This window comes from Entelurus aequoreus, linkage group LG07 (genome assembly GCF_033978785.1).
Source record: "Entelurus aequoreus isolate RoL-2023_Sb linkage group LG07, RoL_Eaeq_v1.1, whole genome shotgun sequence".
NCBI lineage: Eukaryota > Metazoa > Chordata > Actinopteri > Syngnathiformes > Syngnathidae > Entelurus > Entelurus aequoreus.
The window spans coordinates 41,002,597-41,028,875 of NC_084737.1; the positions used below are offsets into that span (position 1 = coordinate 41,002,597).

General features: G+C 41.8%; 1 protein-coding gene and 1 long non-coding RNA gene across 3 annotated transcripts in view; one reads left to right on the plus strand and one right to left on the minus strand.

The window, feature by feature from the left end:
• The window catches only part of LOC133653869 (uncharacterized), a 236,429-nt gene extending 220,299 nt beyond the window's left edge, over positions 1 to 16,130 (minus strand). Inside the window, exon 1 of the mRNA XM_062053655.1 lies at positions 15,953 to 16,130. The gene's annotated coding sequence lies outside the window, so the exon portion shown is untranslated. The remainder of the gene's footprint in view (positions 1 to 15,952) is intronic.
• On the plus strand, positions 3,338 to 9,751 carry LOC133653068 (uncharacterized). Of its 2 annotated transcripts, none has more exons than XR_009826648.1 (3): positions 3,338 to 3,404; positions 9,230 to 9,397; positions 9,495 to 9,751. It is a non-coding gene; the product is annotated as an uncharacterized LOC133653068 (long non-coding RNA). The 2 variants fall into 2 exon arrangements; XR_009826649.1 differs by lacking the exon at positions 3,338 to 3,404 and adding an exon at positions 8,544 to 8,602 and having other exon boundaries at positions 9,210 to 9,397.
• Positions 16,131 to 26,279: the final 10,149 nt, after the last annotated feature.

A 26,279-nucleotide genomic window follows, 5' to 3' on the forward strand; every position in this document is an offset into this window, starting at 1 on the left:
AGGAGGGCATTTTCAAGAAAGACATTTCAAGAAAAGCTAGATCTCGTGAGATGAGGTCGGTCTTTCCCGAAGCAAGCTAACCTGTCCCAGCCGGTGAGAGCGTTTGTCCGCCACTTCCAATTGAATCAACACCTGGCTTACGGCCTACAACTCAGTGCTGCATATTGTGAGTTAAAATATTGTATTTCTTTATTTTTTCATGTTTCATATGTTTTGACAATTATTTTCATTTTGACATTATCACGAAGAGATATGTTTTAATTGCGGGTTTATTGACTTTTAAATAGCACGATTTGTACACTATTGAGGTATTTCAATACAAAGTAGTGCGCAAGTGTGTTTCTGTATAATATTTCTCCAGCCGTGGTCATTTGGTGACATAAATTACACTATTATGAGAGGTATTTATTAAGGTGATATTACTGAAGGCCTAGGTGTGAAATACGGCCCTCCACTGCACACAAATAAACAGATTAAAATTATATACTACTCAATTATTGTTTTGGACCCCTAAATATACAAAGTTGTCGTGTCTTTCTGCAATTGCTGAGCATTAATCCTTCAAAGAGGGACAAAAAAAAACCGTAAATGAATTAGTTAAAAGTGAGACCAGACGGATATCACTTTATTAACCCACACTTGAAGCTAAAATGAGTTGTACCTCCTGACTCCACAGTGAAAGCTTGAGCAGTTTCAGTTTGCCAACAAGTGGACATATAATTGTTGTTGCCATCTGTCGGCTATGGACCGAAACTGCAATACTTCGACAGCTGTCCATTGGCAAATTTTATATATATATTGTCAGTTAAAGTAGGTAAGTAACAATAACAACATATGGTTATGCTTAACAAATTAATGTACCTATTATTATTTCTAAATAACATTTACTGTAAATACTTTACAGGGATTATGTTTGAGGTTAAGTCTACGGAGTGAATAAAACTTTTAAAGTAAGTATATGAAATGTGGTGAAGGAAAAACACAGTTGTGTGAATTTTGTTATCATGAAATATTTATTCAATATTAAACAGACACAAAGCACATTAGACCTACAGTAAAAACATTATTAGTGGGATATTGTATAGGGCTTGGAATTAAAAAAAACTATTTATGCAACTATTATTCAATGATAGGAATCCAATAAAAGTAACAACAACTCTGCATTATTTATGAAGACACAATGTAAACAAATGTATCTTCCAAGATGTTATTTGACTTTATTTTGGTTGTTACGAAAGCATTTGACTTCCCGTTCATAAACCACACTGGCTAAGCAAAAACCAACAAAACAATGTCCATGCACCTTGATGTGTATTTAAGATGTTTTGTCACAATTACTATTATTATTTAAGATGTTTTAAGGTCAAACGGTCTCATCAAGCAGCTTCAAATGAACACAGTCATCAGCCAGGCAACGTCATCATGCTGAGAGGATTTGACCGCTAAACAAGGATTACACCATTTGACATCCTCATGCAAACTGCTTAACCAATTTGATCGGAGACCAAAAAATATCAACTCTTATAAACATTTTTAGCTTATGATTATGATAGCGGAAAACTCAACCCATCCATCCATCCATTTTCTACCGCTTGTCCCTTTCGGGGTCGTGGGGGTTGCTGGAGCCTATGGAGCTTATTTATTTAAGGCTCAGCAAGAAATAAAGCATTACATTAATAACGCCCTTAGAGTGCGAGTCAAAACTCAGCATTATTATCCCAGCAACGGCAGAATTATTGGACCAGTCTTGAGAGTTGTGAGCAGAGATTGAATAACAACAAAATCTAACAACTTTCACACCTGCAGCTGAATTAAAGCCAATGTTGTCCTAAAATTACCCAGTGGTCAGAGAGTCTTAGTGAAATGTTTAGAAGGTTCACCGCAGCTGCACCCTGTTTGGATGCGGGCCAAGTCTAGATGCTGGCAAAGATTCTCTTCAGGTGATTGCAACACATGTTGCATTTCCCTTCCTGGAATCTTGTGCATACAGGTGACCAGAATGTACAAATATAAATGTTTTGGAGGTTTTTGTCAACTGGCAGTCTATCAATAAAATACCGTATGTCTGATAATATTTGGACAATTGAGTTGAAGGATTGCATTGAAAATATGTGAGGAACTTGTCATTGCTCAAGTTAGACTGACTTAAACTCTAACGAGAGGCCATACGTCTAAATAATAGCAGATTGTACATTTCCTGTCCAAACCTTTTATTTTGGTCCATTTCTAGTTTGTCTCCTTTTTGCCACTACTTCTGTCTGAGCGCTGGCCCCCTCACCTGTCCCTGGTTGCCAATCAAGATGCTTTTTATGCCAGCTCTTAGAAGGGCTGGCATAACTTTCCCTATGCTTCTTGTGCATTTCCCTTCTGCAGTATTTATTTATTTTTGTTAATAAATACATTTTACCTGCTTTTCGCCTGCCGTCTCTGCATCGTGGGATTCACACAAACAACACCCACACTAAAACGTAACAATAATTAAATGTAGAAAGTTAGTTTTTTCATTTTACAGTGGCAAATAAAGTAGAGCCATTTGTGCCACATCAATGATATTTATCAGTAATTCTCATACTGTGGTAGTGGTAGGCCAAAGAATCCATCCATCCATTCATTTTCTACCGCTTGTCCCTTTCGTGATAGCGGGGATGAGGGGTTGGGTTGTGGACTATCGCAGCTGCACTCGGGGAAAGGCAAGTTACACCCTGGACATGTCGCAAATTCATCGCAAGGCTAACACAGATAGACAGACAATCATTCACAATCACATAACTTAATTAAATATTCAAACACAGTGTTACTGTTCAAACTCTGTGTAATGTTACAGTGGCCAAAAATATTAAATATACTTGTTAACTAAAACCTCTTGTTTGAAATGAATATTTAGGCCTACTACGCTACTGCATTTTGGTCATTATGGTGGTACTCGGAGAGCCAAGTGTTTTCTGAGGTGGTAAAAAAGTTTGATAATCACTAATATATACTGTACTAAGATACATTTTGCAGAGGTTACAATAAGCAGAGGTGGGTAGTAACGCGCTACATTTACTCCGTTACATCTACTTGAGTAACTTTTGGGATAAATTGTACTTCTAAGAGTAGTTTTAATGCAACATACTTTTACTTGAGTATATTTATAGAGAAGAAACGCTACTTTTACTCCGCTCCATTTATCTACATTCAGCTCGCTACTCGCTACTGATTTGTATTGATCTGTTAATGTACGCTTTGTTTGTTTTTGGTTTGTCAGACAGACATTCAAAGTAGGATGCCTGCGTTTCACCAATCACATGCTGTCACTGGTGACTTTTGACTCCGTTTCACCAATCAAACAGAGCCAGGCGGTCACATGATTAACAAGCTTAAGCTTACAGAACTCAACGTCAAATTTGAAGAAGCACATCACGGTAAGTAACGTTAGTAGATACTTTGACTGTCACCGTAGGCTGATGTTAGCTTCCCTGTTTTGAATCACTGTCAAATGTACATCGTGTGGGGACATTTATTAACGTACTGCAGCCTCATAGACACACACACACACACACACACACGCACACACGCATGCATAGAAACACCAATCAGTGTGTTCCCAGGTGCAGCCCACACCTATCAGTTAATGGTTTGCGTAAAGGCTAACTTTTTATTTTCCTTTGTAATCTCTGCCTACTGAGCCTATGGTGCTGTTAAGTTATTGTGGCTCAATTTTCTAAATTTTTTTTATGTTAATGTATTATTATTTAATATATATTATTTTTTGCTCTTGAACGCATCATAACTATCCCCTCAACTCCCCCCAAAATGGATTAACTCGCTGCAAAAAAAAAAAATATATAACATACATCCATAAACGCGGATGCATATGAAAAAGTGCAATATATTTGTCTGTACAGTAACCTATTTATTTATTTATATCTGCACCTTATTGCTTTTTTATCCTGCACTACCATGAGCTAATGCAACAAAATGTTGTTCTTATCTGTACTGTAAAGTTCAAATTTGAATGACAATAAAAATGAAAGTCTTAGTCTAAGTCTAAGTCTAAGTTTTAGTTGCTTAAGAGATATTCCTAGCTCTGAATTTGCTCATTGCTGTTTTTATGTTTTTGTGTATTTGTTGCCGTCATCATTAAACGAACAGGTTACTCATCAGTTACTCAGTACTTGAGTAGTTTTTTCACAACATACTTTTTACTTTTACTCAAGTAAATATTTGGGTGACTACTCCTTACTTTTACTTGAGTAATAAATCTCTAAAGTAACAGTACTCTTACTTGAGTACCATTTCTGGCTACTCTACCCACCTCTGACAATAAGGTAATCAAAATCAAAAGTGCATAATACTATAAGAACAATGTTCGGAGCTTAAAACATGGCTCCACCATATGGCCAACTGGTGTGTGCTCAAATTGCGGAATAAATTAGTTTGTCCTCCAAAAATGTTTTTGTTTATAGAAAAATGATAAAACATTTATACTCTTCAATGATTTCTTGTAATTAATTTCGATAAATACAGATGCTCAGGGTGAAAAACATCTGTAGTACGTTTCCTAAACGTTTCCATGGTTTGTTTAGCTAAAGGATTCTGTGATATTTGCTTGATCAATTTGGAAATTAATGAAAATATGGAACTGCACATGATCCAGAGCCAGAAGATTAAACAGAAACCTCTCCAGCACAAAACGCCTTATATAACCTCGGGGTTGTTATACGAAAATGATGGTGCTGCAATTGTAAAAAAAATAAAAAATAAAATGTTGGTTATGGTGATTGTATTAGTTTTGTTTGTTTGTTTGTTTTTGTCAAGACTTGGTCTTTGGCGTGGTTTGCTCTCCCGTGGTGCAAAATAATTGGACCATACGTGGCGTGCAGGTGAGGACATGTTTAATCTTTTAACTCAAACAAAAAGGTATAAACAAAAAGCGCTCACCGCAGAGGAAAAAACTTGACTATGACAAAACAAAAGGCGCGCACAATGGCGGAGAACTATGAACATTAAACAAAAACTTACGTGACAAGGAACTGTGAACATGGCATGAATGTGTGATGTCGCCAGGACGAACAACAGAAACAGAAAAGCCTATATAGTGACATGATAAGTGAAAACAGGTGCGTGACTAACTGTGAACAGGTGCGTAACATGACAATGTGAAAACGTGAGACAGGTGTGTGTGAGTCCAAACGTGGAACAGGTGAAACTAATGAGTAACCATGGAAACAAAACAAAACCAGGAAGTGAAACCAGGAACTAAAAAGTGTCCAAAAACCAAGCAAAACAAAAACAAGATCAACACAGACATGACAGAGCCCCCCCCTTACGGACAGATCCCAGATGTCCAAAAAACAAAACACAAAACAGGATCAAGAGTCATGGGAGGGCGGGAGGGGAACATGGCGGTGGGTCGCCAGGCCAAGTGGCCCCGAATCCACCGAGGCAGGATCAGGTGGCGGCGACGCGTAGACCGCCGCTGTACCTGACGAGGTGGGCGACCCGGGAATGGCCATATCCATGGCCGATGAGGAGGTGGGCGCACTTGGCGTGGCGGACGACCAGGCAGTGGCCACCTACGTGGCAGACGAGGAGGCAGGCGTGTCGTCATCATGGCAGGCGGCGAAGCTTGGCGTGGCGCGTCAGGCGGCGAAGCTTGGCGTGTTTTTGTCTTGGCATGGGTGGTCTTGGCCTTGGCGGTCTTGGTCTTGGCAGCGTGGGTCATGGTCTTGGTCTTGGCGTGGTTGGTCTTGGCGTGGTTGGTCTTGGCAGCGTGGGTCATGGTCTTGGTCTTGGCGTGGTTGGTCTTGGCGTGGTTGGTCTTGGCGTGGTTGGTCTTGGCGTGGCGGTGCTTGGACTTGGTCTTGGTCTTGGTCACTTGGCCGGTCTTGGTCTTGGTCACTTGGCGGTTCTTGGTCACTTGGCGGTTCTTGGTCACTTGGCGGTTCTTGGTCTTGGTCACTTGGCGGTTCTTGGTCACTTGGCGGTTCTTGGTCTTGGTCACTTGGCGGTTCTTGGTCACTTGGCGGTTCTTGGTCTTGGTCACTTGGCGGTTCTTGGTCACTTGGCGGTTCTTGGTCTTGGTCACTTGGCGGGTCTTGGTCTTGGCTTTGGTCTTGGCGTGGGGCAGCCACGGGCAGCCACGGGCGGCACTTGGCGGCATGGGGCAGCCACGGGCGGCACTTGGCGGCGTGGGGCAGCCACGGGCGGCACTTGGCGTCGTGAAGCTGCGACTGGCAGCACTTGGCGTCGTGAAGCTGCGACTGGCGGCACTTGGCGTCGTGAAGCTGCGACTGGCGGCACTTGGCGTCGTGAAGCTGCGACTGGCGGCACTTGGCGTCGTGAAGCTGCGACTGGCGGCACTTGGCGTCGTGAAGCTGCGACTGGCGGCACTTGGCGTCGTGAAGCTGCGACTGGCGGCACTTGGCGTCGTGAAGCTGCGACTGGCGGCACTTGGCGTCGTGAAGCTGCGACTGGCGGCACTTGGCGTCGTGAAGCTGCGACTGGTGGCACTTGGCGTCGTGAAGCTGCGACTGGCGGCGCTTGGCGTGGAGCAGGTACTGGCGGCGCTTGGCGTGGAGCAGGTACTGGCGGCGCTTGGCGTGGAGCAGGTACTGGTGGCGCTTGGCGTGGAGCAGGTACTGGTGGCGCTTGGCGTGGAGCTGGGTGTGGAGCAGGTGGATCTTGGCATGGTCGAAAAACTGGTGGTGGCGGCCGTGCTGGTGGCTGTGGCTTGGCGTGACGAAAGACAGGTGGTGGGGGTCGTGCTGGAGGCTGTGGCTTGGCGTGACGAAAGACTGGTGGTGGGGGTCGTGCTGGTGGCTGTGGCTTGGCGTGATGATGCTGAGCCACCCCACCTGAACAATTCCCAGCCCTAGCCCCCCCCTCAAGGAGCGGATACCAGACGCGCGCCCTGCGGTCTGGAATCGTTTCTTTGGGTGGGTGGAGGGTGGTCAGGAGGGGGGCAGAATCCTCCCCTCCAAACTGTCCAAAAAGTCTTTCTTTCCCCCCCACCTGGGCTTTTGTGGGTGAAAAAAAAATTTGTGACTTGGGCGTGGCATGAGTCCTGGGGGGCGGGGCATGGAATTTGGGTGGCTTGGATTGAACCGGTAAAGAATTTGGGAAAAAAATCTCCAGGTCTGTGGAGTGCTCCTTGAGCTGCCAGGCTGGCTGACTTCCATTTCCGCCCGGAGGGGGAGGAGCCCGCAGGAGTGGTGCATCCTGTCCACTCGCGGAAGTCTTTCCTTGGCAACGTTTCCGGGGCGGGAGTGACGCGCCGATCGGCACCAGCTTGCCTCCGGGCCCCCACATCATCCCCCTGCGCTCCCTGGGGGAAAAGCGCAGTGTTTCCGCTTCCATAGCGCGCAGGACTTCCCACGCTCCCTCGTCCAATTTTGCGGGAGAACTCTTCTCCTGGCGACATCTGTCAAGACTTGGTCTTTGGCGTGGTTTGCTCTCCCGTGGTGCAAAATAATTGGACCATACGTGGCGTGCAGGTGAGGACATGTTTAATCTTTTAACTCAAACAAAAAGGTATAAACAAAAAGCGCTCACCGCAGAGGAAAAAACTTGACTATGACAAAACAAAAGGCGCGCACAATGGCGGAGAACTATGAACATTAAACAAAAACTTACGTGACAAGGAACTGTGAACATGGCATGAATGTGTGATGTCGCCAGGACGAACAACAGAAACAGAAAAGCCTATATAGTGACATGATAAGTGAAAACAGGTGCGTGACTAACTGTGAACAGGTGCGTGACATGACAATGTGAAAACGTAAGACAGGTGTGTGTGAGTCCAAACGTGGAACAGGTGAAACTAATGAGTAACCATGGAAACAAAACAAAACCAGGAAGTGAAACCAGGAACTAAAAAGTGTCCAAAAACCAAGCAAAACAAAAACAAGATCAACACAGACATGACAGTTTTCAAATTGCAGTATGGTAAATCACATTTTTTCCGTTTCCAATTGCAACATAGGAAGAAGCAAAGCTTATTTAATCTTATCTTTAATCTTATTAAATGTTTTTGTTAACTTTTTCTCCTCAGTCTGTAACACATACAAATAGATGAACAAATATAAATGACTTAATGAATAAATAACATTTGATTGCCCAATACGTGTCTAGTGCTGTCAGTTATTTGTCTTGTTGGTCATAAATCAGAGCTGCTACCTCCTGGGGGAAACTTGACACCTTCATATTGATTACTAATGGGACTGATTGCTCCTTTAAGGTGAACTGCACTTTTGTGGAATTTTGCCTATCGTTCACAATCATTATGAAAACCATGCCGACTGATAGATTTTTTTTTTTAATGCATTCTAATTTGTAAATAAAAGTAAAGAAAAGCCAGCTTACTGCGGAGCCAATGGGAACTCAACTGTTCCGCCCGTGAATAAATAACCAATCAAAAACCACCAACAATACTCCATCTACATTTCATGATTGGAATAATAACCAAATGTTAGTGATATTGTTATTATAAGCGCTAACGCAGACAAACTATTTATAGCGTGAAGTGAACTGCTGTTTCCTCGCTTCCTTGCTCCCTGCAGGTTTATTGTACGTTTGTAGATCATAAATCATGCATCTCACCAGGATAGAAGACGTCTGAGTAGGTATTCCGACAAGTTGGCCATTTAGGACCCATTTAGAGTGAACTGGGGTGCTTGATCTCATCCCCGCCCTCCACCCGTTTATTCTTGAGGATTATGAGACATTCTTTACCTAAATAGGAGTATATGAACATCCTAATGACAGCTGACGTTGTACAGTAAGTGATGTTTTATTATGTTTGTTGGCTCTCATGAAGTCTGCAGTGAGTAATATTCAGTGATGAAAAAAAAAGCAAACGTGATGCGTTTTTTAAATGTATGCTTAAAATAATCAAAATATGTAAATATTAAATGTTATTATAAATGAGCCCGTTACTACATTACATATATACTTACAGCATGTATATAAAACCTCAATGGAGGTGTTAGGATCTTTTTTTAATGGCTTTATAGGTGGAATTGCGCTGCTCACATAAGGCTCCATTGTAAGCAAACTTTTGATCGCATTTATTTAATATTTAGAATGCCAAAAATAAATAAATAACATCCAAAGTCATGTCTCTCATAATAATAGTGAACGATAAGCATAATTCTAAAAAAAATTGTAGTTCCCTATTAAGGAGTATTTTGTCACGGCGCGGTCTCGAACCCACAATTCTCCTGCAGCAAGTTCCTCCAACACTCAGGCTGGCAGTATGCCAGGACACGCCCCTGCACGCACCGGGCGCTTCACGCCCACGCAACGACGCAGCTGCAGACCATCGGCAATCTGCGCACCTGGCAATAATCAGAGCGGCAACATAAAGACCAGTCGACCCTTGGAGCCTATGCCAGAACATCGTTAACTCATTGCAGTAAGCGTTACGTCTCTGGCTTCCCTCCTGTTGTCCTCGCCATCTCTCTCCTCGTCCTCCTTGTTTCCTCGTCTCATGTTCCTTGTTTCTCCCGCAGTACCCGTCTTGTTCCGTGTGCTCGAGCTCTGTGCCTCGACCTCCCTCCGGACTTTGGACTGCCTCCCTCGATCCTCGACCCTCATTTAGACACGGACCTTGTCGCTTCTCTCCTGCCCTCGAACACCTGCCTGCTTACGAACATTCTTTTTGTCTCGCCCTTTTAGACTGCTGAAGGATTCATCCAACACGCACTTACATCGTCTGGTAATATTCACATGGTTAAAATCACACATAGTCCTGCAACAAACAAAGAGTAGCATACACCTCCCACACACTCATCAAAGTTGACAATAAACCCGGTAACCTGAGCTTCCTCGTGCTGTCGTCTCCTTCCACCCCTCACGTACATAACATATTTCCAAGAAGAGGTGTATTGCTCTACGACTGCAGACTAGGACGACTTCACATTTCACTGAGTAAATATGGGCTAGAATGTGTTCCACTTTTGTTTAGAATAAGCTACTTTCAGGACAGCTGACGCATATTTCTTCCCATGAATTGTGGTAGCATTGCAATGCATTAAACAGTGTTGAAGCTGAGCGTTCATTGACTTTAATGGGGTAGCAATGAGTGGGTCGTTCCACTGCAGCCAAACAAGATTTAATTGACAAGTTTCATTCCGCTGTTTGGAGTTGATGTGGGTAATTTTACAATGCTCTAAATTATATACCATTTTCATGTATTTTATCCGATATTGGAGACTGTATTCGTGTTTACAGAGTTTTTGAAAAGGGGCTTCCCCTACTTGAAATACTAAATGCCGCCACAGTTTTTGATACTTCTCTGATATTTTGTTAAAAGCTGCATATTTTGCCCAGAAAAATTAATATTCATCGATGCGTAAAATGCACTAGAGGAATACAAATGGATTATTCAGTCAAAGTTTAGAAAAAGTAGTTGAACGGAAAATAATTCATTCATAATTGTCTACATCTGTTCATTCAAATAAAGTGGACAGAATCCGTCTTTATTGTTTTCATATTCATCACTTGTCCCGATTGTTTCCAGAGCATAAATGGTCTCTATTAAAGTATTTACCAATTGTGATAAACAATAACCTTTTAAATACTAAATCAATTTTACATACTGCAGCTTCAAGGCTTCGGAAGTCCAGTTTAGTTCCTGAGCATCTTGTCGCCAATGTAAATAAAAGATGATGATGGCAACTATGAAACTAAACTTTTTTTTTTCACACCTCCACTCAGAAGTGAGGTTTTCCTTGCTGCTCCTTCGACGCATAATTTTCTGACAAGAATGCACTCCAGCTTTCACTGAAGTCCGAAGCTAGAGAATGCCTGTCTGGGGTTTGAGCTGACAGAGTCCAGGAACCACACAAATGAAGTGCAGCTGTAAGATGGAAGTGAAGTCACATGCAGGCAGAAGTAAATCAGACTGTCTGCAGACTGAAGCATTGAGGGAAGACTCCAAGAAGACTCAGGCTCTGGTCAACACCCTTGAGGAAGAAAAGGAAGACCATGACTGTTTAGCGGAAGTCGCTCGAGCGGAGCAAACTTCATCAAAACTGTGTCCCAGTCGGAGGTCACCATAGACAGGGTCATTACCTCGAATGACGTCAGCCTCACGGCCAGGGTAGTGTATGACATCCTTCTTTTTCCACAAAACCTCTCAATGTGGTAACAATCTTCTAGCTTCCTTGTCATTATAATCTATGCAATGATTCATTTGTGACGGTGCAGCGGGAGAAGAAGACAGCAGAGAGGCAATGACGTCGTTAGCTGTCAGCGTGTTTATTGACAACTCAATATGTGAGTGTGGTGTGTAATTAATCCAAAGAGATGCACTGTGACGATGTGTGAGTATTATCTGAGCGTAGTTACCAGAGGGTGTTGAAGATGCGTGTTGAGATCGAGGCGGAAGTCCAATAAGGTCAAGGCAGGCTCGAGAGTCGGAGGGCAGGCAGATGGTCGAGGACAGGAGCGAGGCATCGTGGTCAGTAGGCAGGCATGAGGTCGAAGGCAAGGGGAAATTCACAGGGGATCCAGGGAGACGAGACACACAGCTCGACGACAAGGAAGGGCGACAGGAAGCTGGAGGACGACACAACACGAGAGACAATGACCACGACGGGAAGGGAGCACAGGGAGAGAGTATACACATGCAAGAAAAGCTAGAGACATGTGGGCTTACTGTACAAGGTACGAGAAGCTATGTTCTGGCACAGGATCTCAAGACGCTCATCACGGGCAGGTGAATTTACTTTATTAATCATTTATCTCACTTGTACATATTAAGATACTTAGATATATATATATATATACACATAGATAGGCACAGACATATACAGTATCAAAGTGAAAGTAACACGAACAAATAATAAAAAGGTAAATAAATAGTTAACACCTTGTGATTGTTAGACACATGTCCCGAGCTGGCAGGTATCTTTAGCAACGGGACCCCGAGATGCAGCAGACGGGAGACAGAAGGTGAGTGAAATAGTATTAGTTAATATAACAAAAGAAAACACACTCACCAGGGAGTGGGAAAACATAACAAGGAGTAGAAAAAAAGGGAAGAAAAGAAGCAGAGTGCAACTAATTAAGGCACAAGACACATAACCTTTTTTTGTTGAAAGCAATAGGCATTAGCAGAACAGCAATAGGCATAGCAAGGAAGCGCAAATGACAATGAACCAACACTGTCAGTGAGACCGCGCCGGACTTAAACAGGAGACTGATTGAAAATCGGGTGCAGGCGTGTACCGGTTACCAATCAGGCAGCAGGTGTGGAAACCTGTGCACGGCACAAGGAATTAAATATACAAATTGAGAGCACAGGAAAGGAACTTAAAAAAACACACAGAGAAAAAGCAAACATAAGTCCAAAATAGTCACCAGGGGGTGACAACATCCTTATTATTGTATGTTGAAAATCATGTCCAAACTGAAGTATAATTGGACATTTTTTTAACCCCGCAATCGAACTGTTCCACAGTTTTTGAACTCCACAAATAGTAACACAGAAGCTTCTTCAAGTGTGTGTATTCTGGATTATAAAATTGAGTATACCCCTTAAAATAATATTAGTACTTTTTTAAACATAACAGTATTTGGACAAACTAACATAACTGTAAATATAACCATATTTTTTTGGAAACTTCCCTAGATAACTGCCTGAAATCTGTAGCCCATCACCAAATGGCCAAATTCTGAAACTTTGCCATGTCTTCTCTGTTGCCACCTTCTCTTGTTCATAACATGATGCTAACAGAAGTAACTAGATCCGTTTTGAGGTGCTCACATTCACGCAAATGATAAAAACATGAACAACATTTCATGATGCAGATGGATAATGGCCTTTATATAATGAAAGCAACTCAAGACTTCTTGAAGGCAATCTTTAATTGTAAAGCCAATCTCAGGACAATACAACATTATTTTCACTTATCAAACGTAAAAGTGGAGGCAGCACGACCCAGACACAATTAAGTGAAGATGGCTGCACTGATGGCACTTACAATTTAGTGATGCCAATGGGCTCCAGACTTCAAACTACCATCAAGTCCCAGGAGTGAGTAATGGGGGCAAAGATACATTTTTCTGCACTCCTGTTTGCCGAAATCAGTTAATGGTCTTTTTGTGGCAGCACCAAAGCAGATTTCTCTTTTAGAGGTATGACAAAGCTTTAGAGATTTGAGAGCAGACTCAGTGTTTGAGCAGGAAAAAGGAAAAGTGAATTTCAGCTCAATACTCCATGGCCTTAATCTGCAGGATTAGCGCATAGGGGAACGTTTGTCCGGTGGGTTTTTGTCTTCATGCAAGTTCATCTAAATAAGTCAGAGTCCTACTTGTTGTACGCATCAAATTGTGTGTACGTGTCATGAATGTCTTCAAACCAGAACAGGTGTGATGGAGCGAATGAGCAGCAGCTTTGTGTGCCACATGTGCAGTAGCGTCCAGGGAGGGGATGTGGAGGGAAGTGCACACGGGTTAAGAGCTAAAGCGGCTTGGCCCAGATGAAGCGGGATCTCGGGCTCTCACAGGCTCTCAGTCTGCCAATCAAAGTCAAGCCAACAGCCCACTCTCGCTGACATGATGAAGACACGTATGGTAGATGTACATGTACAGTTTATAAAACTGACATACAATGGTGGATTTGCTCAAAGCATGCATTATAATAGAATACTACCACACACAAAAGTACTGTCATACACATCGTTACACCACTCAGTTTGCTCCAAATCTTGATGACATTTCTTACAATGGTTTACTTGGAATTTTATGGGGAAGGCTCTTTTTTCCTCCAGACACACTTTGGTAGAATATCCTCTTACCAATGGTTATCTACATGGCTGCATTAATGCAAGGGCTTACCTGGGCTGATCTCCAAACTGTTTCCACAAGGTTGGGAGCATGGAATTGTCCAAAATGTTTTGGTATCCTGGAGCATTCAAAGTTCCTTTCACTGGAACTAAGGGGCCAAGCCCAACTCCTGAAGAACAACCCCACATCATAATTCCTCCTCCACCAAATTTCACACTCGGCACAATGCAGTCCGAAATATACCGTTATCCTGGCAAACTCCAAGGCCCGATTTTGATGTCAAAATGCAATAATTGGTGTTCATAGCTGTCAATCAGCTGGCAACCTCCAAGGCCCGATTTTGATGTCGAAATGCAATAATTGGTGTTCATAGCTGTCAATCAGCTGGCAACCTCCAAGGCCCGATTTTGATGTCGAAATGCAATAATTGGTGTTCATAGCTGTCAATCACAGACAGCTCTGCTTTGTGTAGCGATTGTGTACTCTCTCTGTGTGGTTTTTTTCCTACTACTCCCAGCAGTAGAGTACAAACCCAGGTCGCCGGTGTGAGAGGCCAGCGTCCTGACTTCTGAGCTAAAAGCATAAGCAATCTCCCTGACTGCCAGCGTTGTTCTTGAAGTTGACTGGCCTCTGTTACTGCTCTGTTATGCGCCGGTCAAAAAGGAGATGTTTTCATGAACAACATATTTTTTTTAAATGGATGATCATTTTGCATTGTTGCTGCTCTGTTGTGTAAAATCATGTTGTTGTTTTTTCAAACAGTGTTTTCAGAGTGGAGTGGGGCAGGGTATTGAGGTTTAACCTGTTCTGAGCTGCAGAAGACAAACGCTATGATGGAGTGGATGTGGGTGGAATGCAGAGAATTTATTTAGCAAGTTTTGCCTAAGCTGGATAACGTGCTTAATTAGTCTTCCACCATAAAAGTGGATTCTCCTTTTTGGATAGGAGAATTGTAAAGTATTAATTGGAGGAGGGGTGTTTTATTTTTGGATAAACAACTCGTTGGCATTAATATACAAACTATGGATGCTAATATGTCCTCACATGCCCTTATGTGTTTGAATAAAACATTTTTAATGCAAGTCAAACAATAAGACAGTGTTGATTGCTAACACACTTAGGTATTTACTTTATGTCTGCTGGTTTGCTGCTGTGCAAATATTCCGTGTTTTTTCTCATTACGTGCTGCATCATCGATGCAGTGCTGTTATCTTATGCCATCTCCGATTGACAATGCAAACATGTTGTCGGTCTTTTTTTGTTTGAAATGATCCCAAACTTTTGACAGCTTCTGCCATTTTCTTACAGTCCTTTGCTCGGTTTTCCCCTCATCTTCTTTTGAACCGTCTCCACTCTCTCTCCGTCCCCAATCTTTGCAGTTTTCCGCCCCACGCTCAAACAGACCACGCAGCTCCCATGTGCAGCAGTTGTGCGGAAACGTTGTCCGTGTATTTTAAGTCATAGTCAGCTCCAAACTGTTTCATCTCATGTCCTAAGAACTGAAGGCCATTGTCAGAGTGAAAAGTGAGGGAAACACCATGACGTGAGTACATTGACTTTAGATGGACTATTAACATCTGTGAACATAGATGGGCTGAGTTGTGCTATTTCCACATATCTGGAAAGATAGTCCACCATTAACAGGTAGGTTTTGTCTCTCAAGGTGAATAGATTAGCTCCTAACTTTTGCAAGGACCCATCTGGGAATTCGGTCGGCAGCAGAGGTTCTCTTGGATTAACCTTTTATTTGATGTATTCTCTGCAGTTGAGCAGTAGCTTTTTTATCAGGCTGCTCAGTTTAGGCCACCACACTGTCTGGCTTGCACGCTCTCTGTACCCCTCATGTGTCTTGTCCAGAACATCATTCCTGCCACACAGGAGCAGGCTGTTGTGCTCACTCAGGTTTGCCCTCTCCTGCCAGTAAAGTTTGACTGGGCCCTGTAATTGAGTTCTGTCTGGCCAGCCCTCAACACAGTACTTCATGATCCGCACACAGACACTGTCGGCACACAGCTGCTCTTGGAGCTTGGTTATACTTGTTACTTGTAGAAAGACTGTCCATCACAGAGTCAACGTAGATATTGGTATCTTCCATCTGGTCTGTGTCAGTTCTTGTCATGCTGTTTTTGAGCGGGGCACGGGAGAGTGTGTCAGCAGTTTTGAGGCTCTTTCCAGCAGAGGTGTGGACTCGAGTCACATGACTTGGACTCGAGTCAGACTCGAGTCATGAATTTGATGACTTTAGACTCGACTTGACAAAATGTAAAGAGATTTGCAACTCGACTTGGACTTTAACATCAATGACTTGTGACTTCACTTGGACTTGAGCCTTTTGACTTGACATGACTTGCTACTTTCCCCAAAACCCAAAAATGTATTCGGGAGCGCTCCATATCTTCCAAAGTGTATGTGTGTGTGTCTGTCAGGGAGTGTGCGCTCTGTCACCGTGTGTGTCTGTCAGTACAATAGCCAATCAAATTAGATCCATGTTGTTTTCGTCCCACAGCATTCATCCAATCAAATTGCAGAACAACCAACGAAGAATAGCTCTCAAACAACGCGCCAGTGAGGAAAAATCGTTTGGGGATTAAAACTACGACTTGGTCAACAAAAAACGAATTGCAACAACTTCCAACTTCGTTCGACATTTGAAGTTGCAAACAGAACTGTAAGTTTTGAATGTAAACTAACGTTTATTGGCTAAGTAACGTAACTTTTATTTGCTGTGTAGTTAAATCAGTGAGGCTGTAAACTCACTGCTAATGTTACAACCATAAACATCTTATAAGTAGACACAGCATCGAGCGCTACTGCCTACTGGCGCTGACGTGACGTGGGGGCGCCATCTTGGAGTGGTGATCCGCTCCACTCAGTGCAATTCATTTCGCAGGAGCAATGAACTGTCGGCGTATTTAATTAATCTTACCTCACTGAATACCACTGATTTTCACACGCTTTTTTGTCATACGTGTAGCTATGATAAAGGACACATGTTTTGGCGTGTTTTATTATTCATAGTTTGCTTAACAGTAATAAAAGATTCTTATATGCTATAAGTGACCAGACGTCCGAGATCAAAACTGGGAATATAATCCCAGAGAAGGGGGAAAAAACGGTCAGCTATTTTTAAGTTCAAGAAACAATATGATTAGGTTATATATACATGCGTATATCCTAAATAAACAATGTATGAATACAAGAAATATCTATATATCTTAGGGACCTGTAGACTGTATCTCTGTTGCTGCAGCAGCAGAGAGTTTATTCTGTCTTGACACTTTGTATTGATATTTTGTAGGGGTGTGGGAAAAAAATAGATTCGAATTCGAATCGCGATTCTCACGTTGTGCGATTCAGAATCGATTCTAATTTTTTAAAAAACGATTTTATTTATTTTTATTTTTATTTTTTATTTTTTATTTTTTATTTTTTATTTTTTATTTTTTATTTTTTTATTTTATTTTATTTTATTTTTTTTTTTATTTTAATTAATCAATCCAACAAAACAATACACAGCAATACCATAACAATGCAATCCAATTCCAAAACCAAACCCGACCCAGCAAAACTCAGAACTGCAATAAACAGAGCAATTGAGAGGACACACAAACACGACACAGAACAATCCAAAAGTAGTGAAACAAAAATTAATATTATCAACAACAGTATCAATATTAGTTACAATTTCAACATAGCAGTGATTAAAAATCCCTCATTGATATTATCATTAGACATTTATAAAAAAATAAAAAAAAGAACAATAGTGTCACAGTGGCTTACACTTGCATCGCATCTCATAAGCTTGACAACACACTGTGTCCAATATTTTCACAAAGATACAATATGTCATATTTTTGGTTCATTTAATAGTTAAAACAAATTTACATTATTGCAATCAGTTGATAAAACATTGTCCTTTACAATTATAAAAGCTTTTTACAAAAATCTACTACTCTGCTTGCATGTCAGCAGACTGGGGTAGATCCTGCTGAAATCCTATGTATTGAATGAATGGAGAATCGTTTTGAATCGGGAAAAAAACGTTTTTGAATCGAGAATTGTGTTCAATTGAATTTTTTTTAATTTTGAATCGAATCGTGACCCCAAGAATCGATACTGAATTGGATAAAAGAGTCAAATACTTTAACACAAACATATATAAACACTTAATCTTTATATCAGCTAAAACCACCAATTTGTTTCACTGGGTTCAGAATAAAACCAAATTCTGTTTTACCCAACAATGTTAGTATTTGAATATTGTTACTTGAAGACTTATTCCTGGTTACAATTATACTGTTAAGAAAGTATTGTCTTATACTTTGCCTAAAATGAGAACAGTTCATAATCAGTGGCGGCTGGTGAATTTTGTTTTAGGTGGGGCTGAAAGTTTGTAAACCAAACCCCTGTAGGGGTGTCATCCTCCCCCAGAAGATTTCTTTGTGATTTTCACATACAAATATTGAAGATCTTTGCTCATTCTCAACTCTGTGGTAACATTCTTTTCACAAAATACAACTGATAGTATGTTAATGTTAAATCTTACTTGTGAAAAGTAATCCCCCGATTCCTATTTTCAACAGTCCGCTCATTTGAGCAGGAAAACGCTGAACACCAACCATCTTTGTTTTCTACCTGTCAACTGTCAGTTTAGGCTGCTCTCCGGCTCCTCATCAGCACTTCAAGATGGCGGCCAAATTGCTCGCGTCACAGCAGCCAATGCTGCGTCTACTTATAAGATGTCTATGGTTATAAAGTCATTGCAAACACGGCAATCTGTTGCGTCCACTGCAGTTCGCTACCTTATTCATACTTTTTGTCAAGTGATTTTTTTTAAGCAGGGTTGCATGAGGTACCTATACATAACGTTACGTTAGTCAATGAATCACACACAGTAACGTAACGTCTGTCACTCACCATGGCTCTGAACAGTTGACTAAAAGAGTTGCCTGTCTTGACTCGGGACTTGACTCGAGACTTGAGGACAAAGACTTGAGACTTACATGTGACTTGCAAAACAATGACTTGGTCCCACCTCTGCTTTCCAGTCATGCATGTAATTGTGTAAGAGCACCTCATTAAGCGCATCCTGAATCTTAGTATTCTAGGTCTCAGCTCATCCAGTGCCTTCCCACCCAGTAGGCTCCTGTAATTTGTTTGACCAATTTAAAGGCCTACTGAAACCCACTACTACCGACCACGCAGTCTGATAGTTTATATATCAATGATGAAATCTTAACATTATAACACATGCCAATACGGCCGGGTTAACTTATAAAGTGACATTTTAAATTTTCCGCTAAACTTCCGGTTCGAAACGCCTCTGAGGATGACGTATGCGCGTGACGTAGCCCGGGGAACACGGGTATGCCTTCCACATTGAAGCCAATACGAAAAAGCTCTGTTTTCATTTCATAATTCCACAGTATTCTGGACATCTGTGTTCGTGAATCTGTCGCAATCATGTTCATTGCATTATGGAGAAAGAAGCTGAGCAAGCAAAGAAGAAAGCTGTCGGTGCGAAATGGACGTATTTTTCGAACGTAGTCAGCAACAACAGTACACAGCCGGCGCTTCTTTGTTTACATTCCCGAAAGATGCAGTCAAGATGGAAGAACTCGGATAACAGAGACTCTAACCAGGAGGACTTTTGACTTCGATACACAGACGCCTGTAGAGAACTGGGACAACACAGACTCTTACCAGGATTACTTTGATTTGGATGACAAAGACACAGACGTGCTACTGTGAGTATGCAGCTTTGGCTTCTAAACATTTGATCGCTTGACCGTATGTGCGCAACTTTTTTTTGCGTATGTACGTAACTTTTTAAAAAATATATAAGCTTTATGAACCTTGGGTTAAGTGAACGGTCTTTTGGGCTGAGTGATTGTGTGTATTGATCAGGTGTTTGAATTGTATTGGCATGTTCTATGGAGCTAGGAGCTAGCATAGGAGCTAGGAGTTAGCATAACAAAGATGTAGGTGTTTTTATGCAGGATTAATTTGTGTCATATTAAATATAAGCCTGGTTGTGTTGTGGCTAATAGAGTAAATATATGTCTTGTGTTTATTTACTGTTTTAGTCATTCCCAGCTGAATACCAGGTACCGTGAGTATGCAGCCTTGGCTGCTAAACATTTGATAGCTTGACCGTACGTGCGCGTCACGTACGTAACTTTTTAAAAATATATGAGCTTTATGAACCTTGGGTTAGGTGAACGGTCTTTTGGGCTGAGTGATTGTGTGTGTTGATCAGGTGTTTGAATTGTATTGGCGTGTTCTATGGAGCTAGGAGCTAGCATAGGAGCTAGGAGCTAGCATAACAAACACGCAGGTGTTTTTATGCAGGATTAATTTGTGGCATATTAAATATAAGCCTGGTTGTGTTGTGGCTAATAGAGTATATATATGTCTTGTGTTTATTTACTGTTGTAGTCATTCCCAGCTGAATATCAGGTACCGTGAGTATGCAGCCTTGGCTGCTAAACATTTGATAGCTTGACCGTATGTGCGCGTCACGTACGTAACTTTTTTAAAATATATAAGCTTTATGAACCTTGGGTTAGGTGAACAGTCTTTTGGGCTGAGTGATTGTGTATGTTGATCAGGTGTTTGAATTGTATTGGCGTGTTCTATGGAGCTAGGAGCTAGCAGAGGAGCTGGCATAACAAACACGTAGGTGTTTTTATGCAGGATTAATTTGTGGCATATTAAATATAAGCCTGGTTGTGTTGTGGCTAATAGAGTATATATATGTCTTGTGTTTATTTACTGTTGTAGTCATTCCCAGCTGAATATCAGGTCACCCCCGGCTCTCACAGCATCTTCCCTATCTGAATAGCTTCAACTCCCCACTAGTCCTTCACTTGCACTTTACTCATCCACAAATCTTTCATCCTCGCTCAAATTAATGGGGAAATTGTCGCTTTCTCGGTCCGAATCTCTCTCACTTCATGCGGCCATCATTGTAAACAATAGGGAACTTTGCGTATATGTTCAACTGACTATGTCACGCTACTTCCGGTAGGGGCAAGCCTTTTTTTTATCAGATACCAAAAGTTGCAATCTTTATCGTCGTTGTTCTATACTAAATCCTTTCAGCAAAAATATGGCAATATCGCGAAATGATCAAGTATGACACATAGAATAGATCTGCTATCCCCGTTTAAATAAAAAAAATTCATTTCAGTAGGCCTCTAAGTCAATGAGCATGAACTGATGAAGCCTACTCGGATGAGAAGCGAAACGTCTTCTAAGACAAACCAAACAGTCCAGTTGCGATCGATTGAATGCCCTGAGGTTACAATGACCTGGATGAATCAGAACATTCATAAAAATATATAAATAAAATTAACAAAAGACCAGTGAACAACTATTGTGTTGCTTTTGACATGACATACCATGTCATTGTGTTTATTACTATAACACATTACACATAAAGCTCTTTGGAAAGTTTCTCTCACAATTAAAACAAACTTAATATATATTCATCTGTTGACACAAATTGACGTCCTCCTTTATTTTATTATTGAGCTCTGGTGCACATTTTACAGTAAAATGCTGTCATCTTGGTATCTAGTACCGAGGCACAGATGGATTTATCTTGTCCCCAAAACGCTTATTCTCCTCAACACTAGGATCTCAAGTCTTTAAAGGGGACCTATGATGGTTTTTGTCTTTTTTGACTTACACTTGTGTTAAACAGTGCCAAAGCCGTCAAATCATAAGGTTCATACATTTGCACGTGAGCTTGCACGTAGATTTGGATGCCCTTGAACACTGTGTGTTGCAGTCTGGCTACATTGTGATGTCACAGCAAGGCAGATGTACTTATTTAGACAGTAAGTAAAGCTACCAGCCAGAGGGGGATGAGCATTGTATGAGGCTAGCTAGGTTTGAGGAAACATAAGAGAAAGTAGGATAAAGTACTGCGAGTTCCACAGGATTTCATTCTGGTGGCCAATGAACCCTGGTCGCGGCCTGGCAGCGTCTCTAGGTCAAAGCATAGTACCCCTCCTTGTCGGGTGCACCCCAGTCTGCGCTTGGTGGATTTTGTTTTCATTCATCACGACGCCACCGTGGACCCCTGGGCCCCCCTTACGACAGGCCGTCTACAACACGGTGATAAGAGCACGGTCATGGACATTGGGGGCAAACCTGAGAAATAATAAGACCATCTTCTGCCGTGACTCGTTCAGAAGTTGCAGTCCATCTTTGCGAAAGTATTTTCTTCTGGTTTATAAGTAAAACGTCCATTAAAGGTAAACTGATTATTGTAAATTATTAATTCCAGTGTAGACAAAGATCTCGATGTTGTGGTTGTCATCTATCGTCATTCTTCACAAGAAGGAAATACAATATTTAGTCACCCACAGATGTAGTTGTTCCTTCTGGAGACACTGCTCCTTAGTGTTTGGAAGAGAATTATAAGTCTGGTAACCCCCCCCCCCCCCCCCCCCCCACACCACCACCAGGCTTCAGCCTCATTTGTAGGTATATTTGAGGTCATTTAAATTCCTTTACTTATGCCTCTGTGTATATAATTTATATTTGCATGTCTCATTACACATTATCTGTATGTAATATTTGCTGCATTTCTGATAGTTGTTTGTGTGTCATTTTGTTACAGACCTCAGCAAACGTTACGCATCTTGCCAAAGATTGTAATAAATCCATTAGCAGAAGACAGCCTGCCGTTTCATTTAACTTGCACACACACACATCTATACATTTGGTCACTCTTAAGCCTGTAATTTCCAGGAGTTATCTCACCCTCTGGGAAGCCTCCGTTTTACTAATGTTTTCCAATGTTGTAAAAATACGAGAATAATTATTACATTTCAACATTTCTATCTACAAAGATTTGCGTCAGCCTGCGACACACGTTCTTTGTTTTCCGCTCAACATGGGGCCAGGCAGGTGGCTGTTGCAAACAAAACAAATATACCGTAATTTCCGGACTATAAGCCGCTACTTTTTCCCCTCGTTCTGGTCCCTGCGGCTTATACAAGGGTGCGGCTTATTTACGGCCTGTTCTTCTCCGACACCGACGAAGAGGATTTCGATAGTTTTAGTACGCAGGAGGAAGACGATGACACAATGATTAAAGACTGACTTTTCATATACCGGTAGGCTGGTTATTTTGATAACGTACAGGCGAGCACTTTGTATTACTTTGCACCGTTGTATTATTTGTACTCTGCACGAATGCTGTTCGCCATGTCAAAGATGTGAAAGTTTGATTGAATGATTGAAAGATTTATTGTTAATAAATGGGACGCTTTGCGTTCCCAAACAGTCATCTCTGTCCCAACAATCCCCTCCGTGGTAGCAGGAACCCCTATATACTACGCTAATTACACATCAAAACCCTGCGGCTTATAGTCGGGTGCGGCTTATATATGGAACAATCTGTATTTTCCCCTAAATTGAGCTGGTGCGGCTTATAGTCAGGTGCGGCTTATAGTCCGGAAATTACGGTAGACACTTACGTCATGTGTTGCCTAAATAAGACTTATAAAAGGCTTGTATTTTTTGCGGCTCCAGACAGATTATTTTTTTGTACTTTTGGTCCAATATGGCTCTTTCAACATTTTGTGTTGCCGACCCCTGCTCTAACCGAACCCTCCATTCTGCTGTGGAACATCAGGGAGGGCCACATTATGCAGAGAATATCATGCAGGGTCAAGGTGGGTAGGTCATTGAGGATAACGCCTATGTGAGCATCTGCCAAAACTAAGAGATCATCCCACTACAGTAGAAATGACTGCACAGTTCACTGTGATGTAACATATAAATTAAAGAGCGGGGGGTGTTTATTTCAATATTCTACCTTAAAAAAGCCATTCAGTTATGGCAGTGCAATCTTCATCACCAGGGTTAAAAGGGTTGCACGCACTCAATTCATTGATTTATATTCCTAAATTTCAAGTATAACGATCTCTGCTCGGCAAGTTTGCCTTCCAGAAGATAGGTATTGATGCAAGATCATTTTAAAAGGGAATCAATCGACTTTATCAATACCTGAAAAAGGAAAACATTGGATTTAAGAACGGCAGACTTTATATGAGGTTTAGCACTTTTGAAAATAAATAAATAATAAATAAATGATAAATGGGTTATACTTGTATAGCGCTTTTCTACCTTCAAGGTACTCAAAGCGCTTTGACAGTATTTCCACATTCACCCATTCACACACATTCACACACTGATGGCGGGAGCTGCCATGCAAGGCGCTAACCAGCAGCCATCAGGAGCAAGGGTGAAGTGTCTTGCCCAAGGACACAACGGACGTGACTAGGATGGTGGAAGGTGGGGATTGAACCCCAGTAACCAGCAACCCTCCGATTGCTGGCCCAACTTCGCCACGCCGTCCAGGACGTTAATCGTTTAGTCCATTTGCCCGTCTGTGACGTCATCAAAACAAAAATGGCGGTTAGCTACTGTGGTCAGGAAAGGTCATAACAAACACAAACGCCACAAGTCAATATAATTAATTACAACACAAAAACGTTCAGCTACAACACGATTGCAAAAGCCACAACAAATACAAAACGACTGAACACAATAGTATAAAGCTACAACTTAACTTTAGGCCACAAAACATGTGACCAACAAAACGGAAGTGACAGCGGAGCAAGTTACGCTATGCACTAACTTTCGGAACATAACATGAAGGGACAACAGCCAAGAAAAAGTCATTTCATCAGAAACAAATAAATACAAAAGATGGATGAAGGAGTGTATGGTAGTTGGGAAAGGGCATGTTCACCACTGTGTTACATGGCCTTTCCTTTTAACAACACTCAGTAAACGTTTGGGAACTGAGGAGACACATTTTTTAAGCTTCTCAGGTGGAATTCTTTCCCATTCTTGCTTGATGTACAGCTTAAGTTGTTCAACAGTCCGGGGTCACTGTTGTTGTATTTTAGGCTTCATAATGCACCACACATTTTCAATGGGAGACAGGTCTGGACTACAGGCAGGCCAGTCTAGTACCCGCACTCTTTTACTATGAAGCCACGTTGATGTAACACGTGGCTTGGCATTGTCTTGCTGAAATAAGCAGGGGCGTCCATACATATGTTGCTTGGATGGCAACATATGTTGCTCCAAAACCTGTATGTACCTTTCAGCATTAATGGCGCCTTCACAGATGTGTAAGTTACCCATGTCTTGGGCACTAATACACCCCCATACCATCACAGATGCTGGCTTTTCAACTTTGCGCCTATAACAATCCAGATGGTTCTTTTCCTCTTTGGTCCGGAGGACACAACATCCACAGTTTCCAAAAACAATTTCAAATGTGGACTCGTCAGACCACAGAACACTTTTCCACTTTGTATCAGTCCATCTTAGATGAGCTCAGGCCCAGCGAAGCCGACGGCGTTTCTGGGTGTTGTTGATAAACGGTTTTCACCTTGCATAGCAGAATTTTAACTTGCACTTACAGATGTAGAGACCAACTGTAGTTACTGACAGTGGGTTTCTGAAGTGTTCCTGAGCCTATGTGGTGATATCCTTTACACACTGATGTCGCTTGTTGACAGCCTGAGGGATCGAAGGTCACGGTCTTAGCTGCTTACGTGCAGTGATTTCTCCAGATTCTCTGAACCCTTTGATGATATTACGGACCGTAGATGGCGAAATCCCTAAATTCCTTGCAATAGCTGGTTGAGAAAGGTTTTTCTTAAACTGTTCAACAATTTGCTCACGCATTTGTTGACAAAGTGGTGACTCTCACCCCATCCTTGTTTGTGAATGACTGAGCATTTCATGGAATCTACTTTTATACCCAATCATGGCACCCACCTGTTCCCAATGTGCCTGATCACCTGTGGGATGTTCCAAATAAGTGTTTCATGAGCATTCCTCAACTTTATCAGTATTTATTGCCACCTTTCCCAACTTCTTTGTCACATGTTGCTGGCATCAAATTCTAAAGTTAATGATTATTTGCAAAAAAAAGGAATTTGAACATCAAATATGTTGTCTTTGTAGCATATTCAACTGAATATGGGTTGAAAATGATTTGCAAATCATTGTATTCCGTTTATATTTACATCTAACACAATTTCCCAACTCAAATGGAAACGGGGTTTGTATATACAAACACATTAATGTTTAGTGCATTCATCTACTTTTTGTCATTTGAGAGAAAGTACTTGCTGTTATGTGCGCACACGGGCAGGAGTCAACCACAACAGGAGAAAGGGTTTTTAAGTTACACAACTGAAGCCTGCAGCCCATCTGACACACAATTGGCCATAGCCTGGCAGGGATATATGAAAAGAGAGATGCGGTGGAGGGGAAATAACAAAAGTGGAATAAATGAACAGTAATAAAAAGGAATCTTGTCTGCCGTCTCAAAAGAATATGAAAAAAGAAGTCTAATCCTCAGGAGGCGGTGCATTGCCATCTCATGTCGGTCGCCCTGCATCCCTTCCTCCTGATGAGATAGATGATGGTGCGTGAGGGAGAGAAAAAGAGGACGGGAG